We start from the raw sequence: 13,411 nt of genomic DNA, 5'->3' as shown, positions 1-13,411 counted from the left end.
AACAAATTATTTTCATGATTTTAACTATACAACAAGTATTTAGACAAGTTGACACTACGATTAAAACTCGATATATATAATCAGATTTGGGACAAATATAGCGTGATCAACTATATTTGCTCGGGATCGGACCAATATATATCGAGGAATGCTCGTAGTAAGCAACAAGTCAAAACTTACCAAACCGTTACATGAATCAAACACAAGAATTTAAATACTATAGGAGTATTTGCTACCTAAACTAGTTTAGCTTACATGTTTAATCTTGCATGTTTCGACTTTATTCAATTCTTATAACCCTATTTCTCATACAGTCAAATGGCTGGATTTCACCTCCCCGGCGACCCCTACTTTCCCAACCAAGGCAACGGAGGATGGGTCGAAGATGATCCCGAAGAGGACGAGGAACCCATAGAAGTGGATGATGACTCCAGTACCGACTCAGAGCCGGAAGTGATCAATCCACCACCCGTACAACCTCCCGTCTTAGTAAGGAACTTTCAAGGACCGACTCCCGTCTGAGGAAGTCACCTCCACCATTGGAGCCAACAACAAAACCTACGCCCTCCCTACGGCATGTGCCGGGACTTCTACGATGTCTGCGGCGGAGGTTCGGCAGATCGGGCACTCCCAGTAATGGTGGGCAAGCTAGCCAATCAATCCTATCAATCCGGAGTTCAAGCTAGCCGGCTTCGGGATGTCAACGTGGAAGTACAGGTTCACACTTCCGACATTCGTAGGCTGGACCGAATGCAAGACAATGCTCAACTCCAAACCGAGGCATTCCAAGCACAAATGATTGCAGCCCTCGCCGAGTTGAGGGAACAACAAGCCACTTTTGATAGGCGTCTAATGGAGTCAAAGCAATCGGATGCCGAGTCAAGCTCCAAGCGCAACCTACGTCGCAAGTAGTGCTTGCAAAAATCTCAAATTTTGTTTTAAGTTAGGACCTCGGCTAAAAGTCTTTAAATTTCTCAAACTTTGTAACCGGAGACCCTTATAGGGGTCAAATTTTCGTGATCATTGTATCAACTATTATATTAATATAAGTGACACTATTATTACTACGTTGAGTATTTCATTAAATCCTTGAAAAGTCATCGAGAAACCAAATGCTTGATTCATATTTTCAGTCTTACAAATAACTTTCATTTTGCTATTTTAAGACTCATACTATCATCTGTTGTCAAACTATAGCAATTTGGTTCATAAGACACATTCAGTTTCTATACTAAGTAATTCTTATCGTTATCTTTTCAACCTATAGTTGAAGGATGCCTCCACGTAGGAATCCAAGGTGAAACAACGGTGGGGAAGCACCTATACCACCACCACCTCCACCACCTCAATTTGATGCTGTCATGTTCCAAGAAGCAGTCACCGCAGTGGTAGCAGCTGCCATGTCACAGATCAATAACTCGAGTACTACTGGCTCGGGAACTGGCACACACCTATCCAACCATGGTGAGAGTCATGGGCAACTCCGAGAATGCACCTATAAGGACTTTACTAATGCCAAACCCCGGATGTTTTATGGAACTGGTGGTGTGATAGCTCTGAGGCAGTGGATTGAAAGGATGGAATCAGTCTTTGAAATCTGCTCCTGCCCCGAGCACAGTAAAGTCAAATTTGCAACTTTCACCCTTATTGATAGAGCTTTAACTTGGTGGAATGGCCACGTTAAGGTACTTACCCTGATAGTGGCAAACTCCATAAGCTGGGAAAGCTTAAAAGTCATGCTAATGAGAGAATACTGTCCACGAGGAGAGATTCAAAAACTCGAGCACGGACTCTGGACTCTCGGAATGGTTGGTAACGACATCGCGACTTATACCAATAGGTTCTACGATCTGGCAATCCTTTGCCCATATATGACTACTCCTGAGAACAAGAAAATAGAGAGATACATTTGGGGACTGTCGCCCCAAATTAGGTCAAGCGTGTTAGCTTCAAAACCTGACACTTTTGAAAGTGCCAAGGAGCTGGCACAATCTCTTGTTGATTATGGAGGTCATCGGAACTCAACGGTTGCTACACCAGAACCACAAAAGGGAAACAACAACAACAACAACAACAACCACAACAACAATAACAAGAAGAGGGTATGGAATAAAGGGAATGGTGGGTCTTCCCAAGAATCCGCAAAGAAACAACTGGTTTCAGTAAATGCTGCCACTGTACCTACTACAGTCCCTACAAATCCCTACCCAACAAAGACTTATGGGGGTAATCTTCCAAAGTGCACCAAATGCACTTACCACCATCATGGACCTTGTCGGGAAATGCAGTGCTCCAACTGCAACAGAAAGGGACACATTGTCCGTTTCTGCAAGGATCCCGCAAATCCGATCACTCAAGTTCCCAACGCGGGTGTAGGACAGACTTGCTACGGTTGTACGAGGTGGGCCACTACAAGAGGAACTGCCCAAAGGCAGAAAATACCGGCGGGATGGGACAAGTTTTAGCTATAGGCCACGATGAAGCCGTAGCTGATCCGACTGTAGTTGCTGGTACGTTCCTTCTAGATAATTCATATGCATGCATATTATTCGATAGTGGAGCGGAGAGAAGCTTCGTGAGTCAAAACTTTATTCACTTACTTAAACCTAAACCTAGCAAGTTAGAAAAATCATTTACGGTAGAGATGGCCAATGGAAAGACCGAAAACACTAACTGCATATACATGGACTGTACGTTAACTTTAGACGGTCATTCTTTCCCAATCAATCTCATGCTGGTCCAAATTAAAAGTTTCGACGTCATAGTCGGCATGGATTGGTTGAGTCTTCTTCGCGCCGAAATCATGTGCTTTGAGAAAGCAGTTCGCCTTAATCTCCCTAACAACAAAACATTAGTGGTTTACGACGACAAATCAAGTACAAACCTTCGCATCATTTCGTGCATCCAAGCTCGAAGGTGTTTACGGAAGGATTGTCGAGCATTCCTAGCACACATCGTCGATACAAGACAGGAACTGAAGGACATCAAGAACATTCCAGAAGTACGTGACTTTCCCGATATCTTTCCAGAGGAACTATCGGGATTACCACTACAACGCCAAGTCGAGTTTAGAATCGACTTAGTTCCAGGGGCTACCCCAGTAGCGAAATCGCCTTATCGTCTCGCACCAGCAGAGATGCAGGAACTTTCCAGTCAACTTAATGAGCTCCTTCAAAAAGGATTCATAAGACCAAGTTTCTCACCTTGGGGAGCACCGGTCTTGTTCGTAAAGAAGAAAGACGGATCGTTCCGTATGTGCATTGACTACAGAGAACTGAACAAACTTACCGTCAAAAACCGTTACCCTCTACCCCGTATTGACGACCTATTTGATCAACTTCAGGGAGCAAGCTACTTCTCAAAGATAGATCTACGATCCGGATATCACCAATTACGAGTACTAGAAGGGGATATTCACAAGACAGCTTTCCGAACTCGTTATGGACACTACGAATTTGTAGTGATGCCGTTCGGATTAACCAACGCACCAGCAGTATTTATGGACCTAATGAATAGGGTGTGCCGTCCCTACCTAGATCAGTTCGTCATCGTCTTCATCGATGACATACTCATATACTCCCGAAGTAAGGAAGAGCATAGTCAGCACCTACGAAAAGTCCTAGAAACACTGCGATCGGAGAAACTCTATGCAAAGTTCTCTAAATGCGAATTTTGGATTCGAAGAGTCGAATTTTTGGGCCACGTTGTTAGCGAGAAAGGGATACATGTGGACCCCTCCAAAATTAAGGCCATTGAGAACTAGTCGGCACCAAAGACACCTACAGAGATTCGTCAATTTCTAGGTCTCGCTGGCTACTATCGCAGATTCATAAAGAACTTCTCTAGCATTGCGAAACCTCTTACTACATTAACCCAGAAAGGCGTGTCCTTTGACTGGGAAGCGAAACAAGAGAAGGCGTTCCAAACGCTGAAACAAGCCTTGTGCACCGCACCGATACTATCCCTCCCCGAAGGGATAGAAGTTTTCGTAGTGTATTGCGATGCATCAAACCAAGGACTAGGTTGTGTTCTTATGCAGAGAGGGAAGGTTATTGCTTATGCCTCCCGACAGCTTAAGACACACGAAGTGAACTATACGACCCACGATCTTGAGTTAGGAGCAGTAGTATTTGCTCTGAAGATCTGGAGACACTACTTATACAGAACAAAGAGTACTATTTTCACCGATCACAAGAGCCTTCAACACATTTTTAATCAGAAGGAACTCAACATGCGACAACGACGATGGGTTGAGTTACTCAATGACTACGAATGTGAAATTCGTTATCATCCTGGCAAGGCCAACGTGGTGGCTGACGCCCTCAGTCAAAAGGAATACACTGGTCGGAGGGTCAAATCTTTGACTATGACTATCCATTCCCACTTATCCACACAAATTAAGGAGGCACAAATGGAAGCTTTGCAACCTGAAAATGTGGCGGGTGAATCCCTGCGAGGAATGGAAAAGAATCTAGAAGTCAAGGGTGGCGGAGCATATTATCTCATGGACCGAATCTGGACACCGAAACATGGTGGTTTCCGAGACGTAGTCATGACCGAAGCACACAACACAAGATATTCCGTTCACCCAGGTTCAGATAAAATGTATCTGGATCTTAAGAAACTGTACTGGTGGCCTAACATGAAAGCATAAATTGCTACCTTTGTAAGTAAATGCCTTACTTGCGCAAAGGTTAAGGTCGAATATCAAAAGCCGTCAGGATTACTACAACAACCAGAGATCCCAGAATGGAAATAGGAACGGATTACTATGGACTTCATAACCAAGTTGCCCAAGACGACGGGTGGACTTGATACCATATGGGTCATCGTCGACAGATTGACCAAATCCGCGCATTTCCTACCAATCAAGGAGACAGACAAAATGGAAAAGCTTACAAGAACTTACATAAGGGAAGTAGTGCAACTGCACGGTGTTCCGATATCCATTATCCCCGATAGAGATAGTAGATTCACTTCAAGATTCTGGCAGTCACTACAAAGTTCCCTGGGAACTAGGCTAGATATGAGTACAGCCTACCACCCACAAAGAGATGGGAAAAGTGAGAGAACGATACAAACTTTAGAAGATATGCTGAGAGCCTGTGTGCTTGACTTTGGAAAGGCATGGGATATCCATTTACCCCTTGTCGAATTTTCATACAACAATAGTTATCATACAAGCATAAAGGCTGCTCCGTTTGAAGCCCTCTATGGTCGAAAGTGCAGATCCCCTCTGTGCTGGACTGAAGTTGGCGATACCCAGTTAGCTAGAGGACGAGTTCCTGAAAGCACTCTCACCGGTCCAGAAATCATACGAGAAACGACAGAGAATATCGTTCAAATTCGTGAACGGTTGAAAGCCTCCAGAGACCGACAGAAAAGCTACGCTGACCAAAGGAGGAAACCTTTGGAATCCCAGGTAGGAGACCACGTTTTATTGAAGGTCTCACCGTGGAAGGGTTTAATATGCTTTGGGAAGCGTGGGAAACTAAATCCAAGATACATAGGGCCTTTCGAGATTCTTGCTAGAATCGGCCCTGTGGCTTACAAACTTAACCTACCGCGCGAACTTAGTAACATACATCCAACCTTCCATGTCTCGAACTTGAAAAAGTGTCTGTCCAATGAGACTCTTGTTATTCCACTCGAAGAGATCGAGATCAACGAGAGCCTCAACTTTGTGGAAGAACCGGTAGAAATCATGGACCGAGAGGTCAAACGAACAAAACAAAGTCGCATACCCATCGTGAAGGTTCGCTGGAACGCCAAGCGGGGACCTGAATAAACATGGGAACGCGAAGATCAGATGAAACAAAAGTACCCTCATCTTTTTCTCTGATCCACTAGTATCTTTACTACTTTAAATTTCGGGACGAAATTCCCTCGAACGGGGGGATGATGTGACAACCCGATATTTCAACTCTTGGTAATGACCTAAAAAGTCAAGTATTGTAACCACCTTTGAGTTAATGAAATTAACTTTGATAATAAAATGTCCAAAAAGTATCTATTTAAATTCCTACTATGTTTAATGTCATTAAACCGTGTTCGTACGTAAAAAGAACACCCAAATCCGACTTCGTATGTTGAAGTTATGATTTTTTTCAAGTTCGGCATAGCAACAGACAGCTAAAAACTCGAATCGGAGATCGAGCGACTTTTGGCCGGAATGACCTAAACGAGAATCGAAGGTCTCGACAATGGAAATTCAGCGGTAAAAAGTCTGGCAAAAACTGACGTCGGATAAAGAAGTTATGAATTTCTAAAGAAATTCCTTAATCACGACATTTTAAAAATAAATAATAAAAATAATGTTGAAATTTGCCGACGGAGTCTAAACGAAAGTTGTAGAGCGTAGTCTCACCTACGCGTGGATATAAAGACCATCAAAAACGGAATTCGTATGAAGAAGATATGAATTTTAGAAGTTTATTAATTAAATTAAATATAAATTTAATTATAATTGTTTGGTATTATCCGAAGGGAGTCAGCAGATAGGGCCGAAGTACACCCTGTGTACCCTCGTACGCCCCGCGTACTCAAGGCCTAGGCCTCGGATCGTCCACGTCCCGACCTATGCGAAGCTACCCCTTGTCCCATCCGAAATCCGAGGCAGTCGAGGACTCGGTTGTGACATCCTCAAAATCACAGCCAGAAAAGACCGGTTTGTTTATGCTTTGTTTAAAAATCAGAGTTACATTTTAAATGAAAGTGTTGCGGAATTTGTCCCTAAACAAAAATATGATAAAGATTTATCAAAAGCATTTCCATAGAAATGTATTTCATTAAAAGACTCGGGATGTCATGTTCGTACAGATCAAAAGCATAAACAGTACAATATAAGCCTCACTACATTATTTCATATCTACAGGCCTATATCCGTAATCCCTCGTCCAAAACATCACACCTATGCTCATGCGCCACTACCTGTAATACATAAAACTGAGTGGGTCAGGCTTGGGAGCCTGGTAAGCACATAGGGTTTTCAACCCACAATAAATAAGTTTATTAATTTCATCGATCAACAATAACCCGATTACCCGTTCCCGTTATCCTCACTTTACGTCCCTAAACACCTATCATAAGGGACCTAGCCTAAGGATCATCATCGGGACGGACACTACTGCTAAGGGGATTCCTCAGCAATAAATGTCCTAAAGGCAACCATGTGGGGGATGGAGTACACCGGTGAACATATCGTTCACAAACACCTACAGGTTGCGAGCCTGCTAGTGTTCCACTGGACTGTCTAGAAGAGTCCGTGGTCGTCATCCATACTCCGCTAGATGACAGAATCAACAACATCAACATCGAGGCCTCTCATCATTTTATCACACATCACCTATTGCATCTACCCATGTTTTACCCCAACATTTTCGTAGATATAAAATACATATACAGTTTAAATCATTGAAAACATGTATAACAACGTTCATCTAGCATAGATAGCAAGTATTCAGATAATATGCACACATAGCACGTAATTTATATAAAATACTTCATATCTATGTGTAAGTTGAAAGTAACTATACACTCACTTGTTAAGGTGATGATTCCAAAATCGGGCAGCGCTTGCTTCTAACGATTCTATTTTCCTTCGACGAAACCTAGCATTATTATCGCTAAATTTTAGTCTAATATTTACCGTGACCAACTATTAGTCTTAGTATTATTATTATTATATAAGCGTTAAACAATATTTTCCAACCACTATGTACAGACAGGGGCCAAACATAAAACACCGGAGGGCAGGACCATTTTGGCATATAGCACTTCTGAAATCCAACAACCCTATGCGGCCCTTTAAACCAGATTCCCCGTACCGCGAGTAGTTAAAAAAATATTATAACGACACTTATATAAGTTATAATAATAGCTCAAATATCTATTATAAGTTCATTATAACAATACTAATTTTAAATATAAGCTATATTAAAATAAGGTAAGCATAACTTACTTACAAGGGGGTTTTAGCTAGGAGTCGGGCTCTGCAGGGGCAGAACTACGTCGTTGAATCTTTCTAAGAAAGATTCGTGCAGCGCTTCAGCGCTCACCTTACTATACTAAGCTACAGAAAGAGAAGTCGAATCACGAGGGACCGAAATGCTCGGGGGATAAGGAGAGAAAGACTCTTGAATCAAGAGAATGGTGCAAGAAATATGAGAGCCCAAGGCTCTTATTTATACTAATTGAATTTTCAAAAACTACCCTCCATAATTACTTAATGACCTTTTAGTTATATAAACAACTAAACACCTCTCTATAATACTATTATAAATGGATTTAATGATATTTGTACTAAACTAATGTCGAAAGAACTCAACATTAGTCTTATAATGACCGCATCGCCGATACCTTTCTAATGATATATACATATGTATATATATGTGTACGTATACATGATTTATACTTTATTTTAATACGTAAATATGCTATTATAATTTGTAACTCGTTCATACGAACTCCGTTTTTGACGTTCTTTATATCCACGCGTAGGTGAAGACGTACTCTACAACTTTCTTTTAGACTCCGTCGGCTAATTTTGACTTTATTTTTAAAGTTATATTTTTAACAAGCCGCGACAGGATTGGTCTGTTTAAAATCTCATAACTTCTTCATACGAAGTCAGATTTGGGCGTTCTTTTTATCGATGTTCTTAGTTTAACATATTCTACGACTTTCGTTTAGATCACTAAGGCTAAATCTCGCTCTATCGTAAATTCACTATTCACGCTTCCCGGTATCGTGCCGGTTCTGTCGTGAAACTTCGATGGGTCATAACTTCTTCGTTATAACTCGGATTTCGGCGTTCCTTATATGCACGGAAACCTTGAGACATATTCTACAACTTTATGTAGAGATATCGGGATTATATCACACTTTAATTTTTGATGCTCATTTTTTATTCTTTATTAATTATACATTTATAATTAAATAATAAACACATATAATTCACATAATACTCAAATAGTTCATCTTTATTACTTCAAAAAGAGTTACAAGAGTTGACCTAGACTATTACATTGACAAAAATGCTTAGCGCTGAAACCCGGGCGTTACAATTCTCTCCCCCTTAGGATGATTCCGTCCCAGAATCATGCATCAGCAAACAGAAGTGGATAGCGACTCATCATGTCATCCTCTGTTTCCCAAGTGAGATTCGGCCCATTCGAATGTTTCCATCGGACTAGCACCAAGTCGATCATCTTGCGTCGTAACTTCTTAGTCTTACGGTCAACAATTGCCTCAGGCTCTTCGATCAACCTTTTATTTTCATCCATGCTTAACTCTGAGATTGGAATTATGTCGGGAACATCTCCCGTGAATTTCCTCAAATAACACACATGGAAGGTGTTATGAATACCATTGAGTTCTTCGGGCAATTCCAGCTTGTAAGCTTGGTTCCCTATCTTCTGAAGAACTTTGAACGGTCCAATAAACCTTGGACTCAACTTTCCTCGTTTCCCAAATCGTATAAGTCCCTTCCACGGTGAGACTTTAAGCAAAACGGAATCCCCAACTTCGAAAGTTATCGGTCGTCTTTTCTTGTCAGCATAGCTCTTCTGACGATCCTGGGCTGCTAACATCCTTTCCCTAATCACCTTCAACTTCTCAGCAGTCTCATGGACTATCTCTGGGCCCATAAACTGCTTCTCTCCGGCTTCAAGCCAACAAGACGACGTACGACACTTCTGTCCATAAAAGGCTTGATAAGGTGCCATCTTGATGCTCGAGTGAAAACTATTGTTGTAGGAGAATTCTACCAAAGGTAAGTGCTCGTCCCAATTTCCTTGGAATTCGAGGGTACATGCTCTCAGCATATCTTCCAACGTCTGAATCGTTCTTTTGCTCTGACCATCGGTTTGCGGATGGTAAGCAGTACTCAAACACAACTTTGTACCCAACTCCTCTTGTAGACTCCTCCAAAACCTCGATGTGAAACGACTATCACGATCTGATACAATCGTAAGAGGGACACCGTGAAGTCTTACAATTTCCTTCACGTAAGCATTTGAAAGCTTATCCATAGACCACTTCTCGTTGGCTGCTATGAAGTGTGCACTCTTGGTGAAACGATCCACGACTACCCAAATCATGTCGTGACTGTTCTTCGTCCTGGGCAGTTTAGTCACAAAATCCATGGTGATGTCTTCCCATTTACCCATGGGTACAGGTAAAGGTTCCAAACTCCCATACGGTTTCTGATGTTGTGCCTTAACCCTCGCACATGTTACGCACTCGGCCACATACTTCGCAACATCGAGCTTCATCGTCGGCCACCAGTAGTAGGGTTTTAGGTCCCTATACATTTTAGTGCTACCGGGATGAATCGAGTACATGGTCTTGTGTGCTTCTTCCATCAGAAGATCTCTTACTCCTCCCGTCTTAGGTACCCAAATTCGATCTTGGAATACCTTCAGTCCTCGACTGTTTGTACCAAACACTAACGTTCTTCCCAAACGTTCTTCCTTTCGGTCATTTTTCTCTAAAGCTTCTTCTTCTTGAGCTTTCCTGATACTTTCCACAATCGTCGAGACGACTTCAATTCTTAACGCTCTTGGCCTTTTCCTTTCCAGATTGACTTTCCGACTGAGAGCATCAGCAACAATATTTGCTTTACCTGGGTGGTAAAGTATCTCACAGTCGTAGTCCTTGAGAAGTTCTAGCCAGCGTCGTTGCCTCATGTTCAACTCCTTCTGATTAAAGAGATACTGGAGACTCTTATGATCAGTGAAGAGCTTGCACTTCGTGCCGTAGAGGTAATGCCTCCATATCTTTAAGGCAAAAACTACCGCTGCCAACTCCAGATCATGAGTGGGGTAGTTCTTTTCGTGCTCTTTCAATTGTCGAGATGCGTATGCTATCACCTTTTCTCTTTGGGTCAGAACACAACCCAACCCGACTCTAGAAGCGTCACTATAAACCGCGAAATCTTTGACTCCATCGGGTAGAGAAAGTATCGGTGCTTCACATAACTTCTTCTTTAGCTTCTCGAATGCCTCATCGTGTTTCTCACTCCACGTATACGTAGCTCCTTTATGAGTCAAAGCTGTTAATGGAGCAGCTATCGAAGAAAAGCCTTGGATAAATCGTCGATAATATCCGGCTAATCCTAGAAAGCTTCGAATCTCCGTGGGACTCTTTGGACGTTCCCACTTCATTACAGCCTCGATCTTTGCGGGGTCAACCATTATTCCATCCTGGTTAACAACATGACCCAAGAATTGGACTTCCCGTATCCAAAAGTCGCATTTGGAGAACTTTGCAAAAAGCTTCTCCTTCTTCAACACTTCTAATACTTCCTGTAGATGCTTGCCATGCTCCTCTTGGCTTTTCGAGTAGATGAGAATGTCGTCGATGAACACTATCACGGATTTATCGAGGAATGGTTTACAAACCCTATTCATCAAATTCATGAATGCTGCGGGAGCATTGGTTAGCCCGAATGACATAACCAAGAACTCGTAGTGTCCATATCTCGTTCTGAATGCAGTCTTCTCAATATCATGCTTTCTCACCTTTAGCTGATGATATCCTGACCTAAGATCGATCTTTGAGAAGTAGCTCGAACCTTGCAGCTGATCGAATAGGTCATCAATCCTCGGCAATGGATACTTGTTCTTCACCGTTGCCTTATTCAGCTCTCGGTAGTCTATACACATTCTCATACTTCCGTCCTTCTTCTTCACGAATAACACCGGAGCTCCCCAGGGTGACAAACTAGGTCGAATGAAACCGTTGTCCAACAGCTCCTGAAGTTGCGTCATGAGCTCCTTCATCTCCGTCGGTGCTAATCGGTAAGGTGTCTTTGCTATCGGTGTTGTTCCTGGTAACAAGTCTATACGAAACTCCACTTGCCTATCAGGTGGTAATCCGGGAAGATCTTCGGGAAAGACTTCCGGATAATCACACACAACCGGTATATTCTGCACCTCTTTCTTCTCCTTCTTGGCATCGATTACGAATGCCAAGTATGATGCACATCCTTTGGACAAACATTTCCTGGCTTTCATCAGGGAGATGATTCCAGAATTCACTCTGTGTTTGTCCCCATACACCATAAATGATTCTTTTCCGGGTGGGTTTACCTTTACTATCTTCTTTCGGCATTGAATCTCAGCATCGTTGGCGCTAAGCCAATCCATACCCAAAACGATGTCGAAACTGTTTAACTCTATGGGTAATAGCTCTTCGTGGAATTCGTTTCCGTTTAGGTCAATGACGATGTTCCTAATACGATTACTAACAGGTACGAATTTGCCACTGGCAACTTCTACAATCAGGGCATTATCTAGTTTTTCTACAGGCAATGCTAATTTCCCACCAAATTTATGCGACACAAAGGAGTAGTTGGCTCCGGAATCAAATAGTATATTTGCAGGCAAACCATTTAGAAGAAAGGTACCTGAAGCGACGTCTGTTGCCTCCTTCGTAGCCTCGAGCATCATCTGGAAGGCTCTCGCCTTCGGCTTCGGTGGTATGTTGGGTCTTTCTGTCTCCTTCTTCTTCGGGCAGTCCTTCAAAATGTGCCCTTCTTCATTGCACCCATAACAGGCTTTCTGGTTGAGGGTGCATTCATTGGCGTAGTGCCTAGACTTTCCGCACTTGTAACAAGTGACCCCTCCGTCACACTTCCCAGAGTGCTTCTTCTTGCACTTGTCACACCACTTTGCTTCTGATCCTCATCCCCTCGAACCAGACTTCGAGAATCTACTCTTCTTGTTGGACTTCGAAGATCCATTGAACTTCCGTTTCTCACCAACCTCAGCCCTCTCCAGACCTCTTTCCTTTTGTTGGGTCTCCACGTTCTTAGCTGCTCGAACAGCTGATTTCAGAGTGGTTGTCATCTTGACGGTTGGGCCAAAGTCAGCCGGCAGTCCGTTTGCGAATTTCTCAATTTTGGAAAGTTCGGTTGGCACTAGGTATGGAAACAACTTCATCTTTTCCGTAAATGCAGCAGCATAGTCATCGATGCTCATTCTCCCCTTCTTCAAATTTTGGAACTCATTGTTCAGATCAATCAGGTCTATCTCTGAACAGTACTGTGCCTTCAGTTGTTCCAAGAACTCATCCCATGACATTTTCAGAGCTTCTCCCCGTGGCATTGTATCTGCCAATAGCTTCCACCAGCTCAAGACTCCAGTTTTCAATTGTCTCACAGCGAAGACAGTCTTCTGCTTCTCGCTGCAGTCACAACTCTCAAACACCATCTCCATCTCGGAGATCCAGTCCATAATCTCAACAGGCTTTGGGCTTCCTGAGAGACTTGGTGGTTTCGCACCCAAGAAATTTTTGTACATCCGCCCATCCTTGTTGTTTCTCCCTTCTGGGCCATCCTTTTGCTCACCTTGAGTCCTTACTTGACTCACTTGGCGGCTATAGTTCCCTTCCTCAGATGGCTCGGGAA

Source organism: Lactuca serriola, chromosome 7 (assembly GCF_051521515.1).
Source record: "Lactuca serriola cultivar US96UC23 chromosome 7, Lser_US96UC23_V15, whole genome shotgun sequence".
In the NCBI taxonomy this organism is placed as follows: Eukaryota; Viridiplantae; Streptophyta; class Magnoliopsida; order Asterales; family Asteraceae; genus Lactuca; species Lactuca serriola.
Note: the sequence above shows the minus strand (reverse complement) of the source record.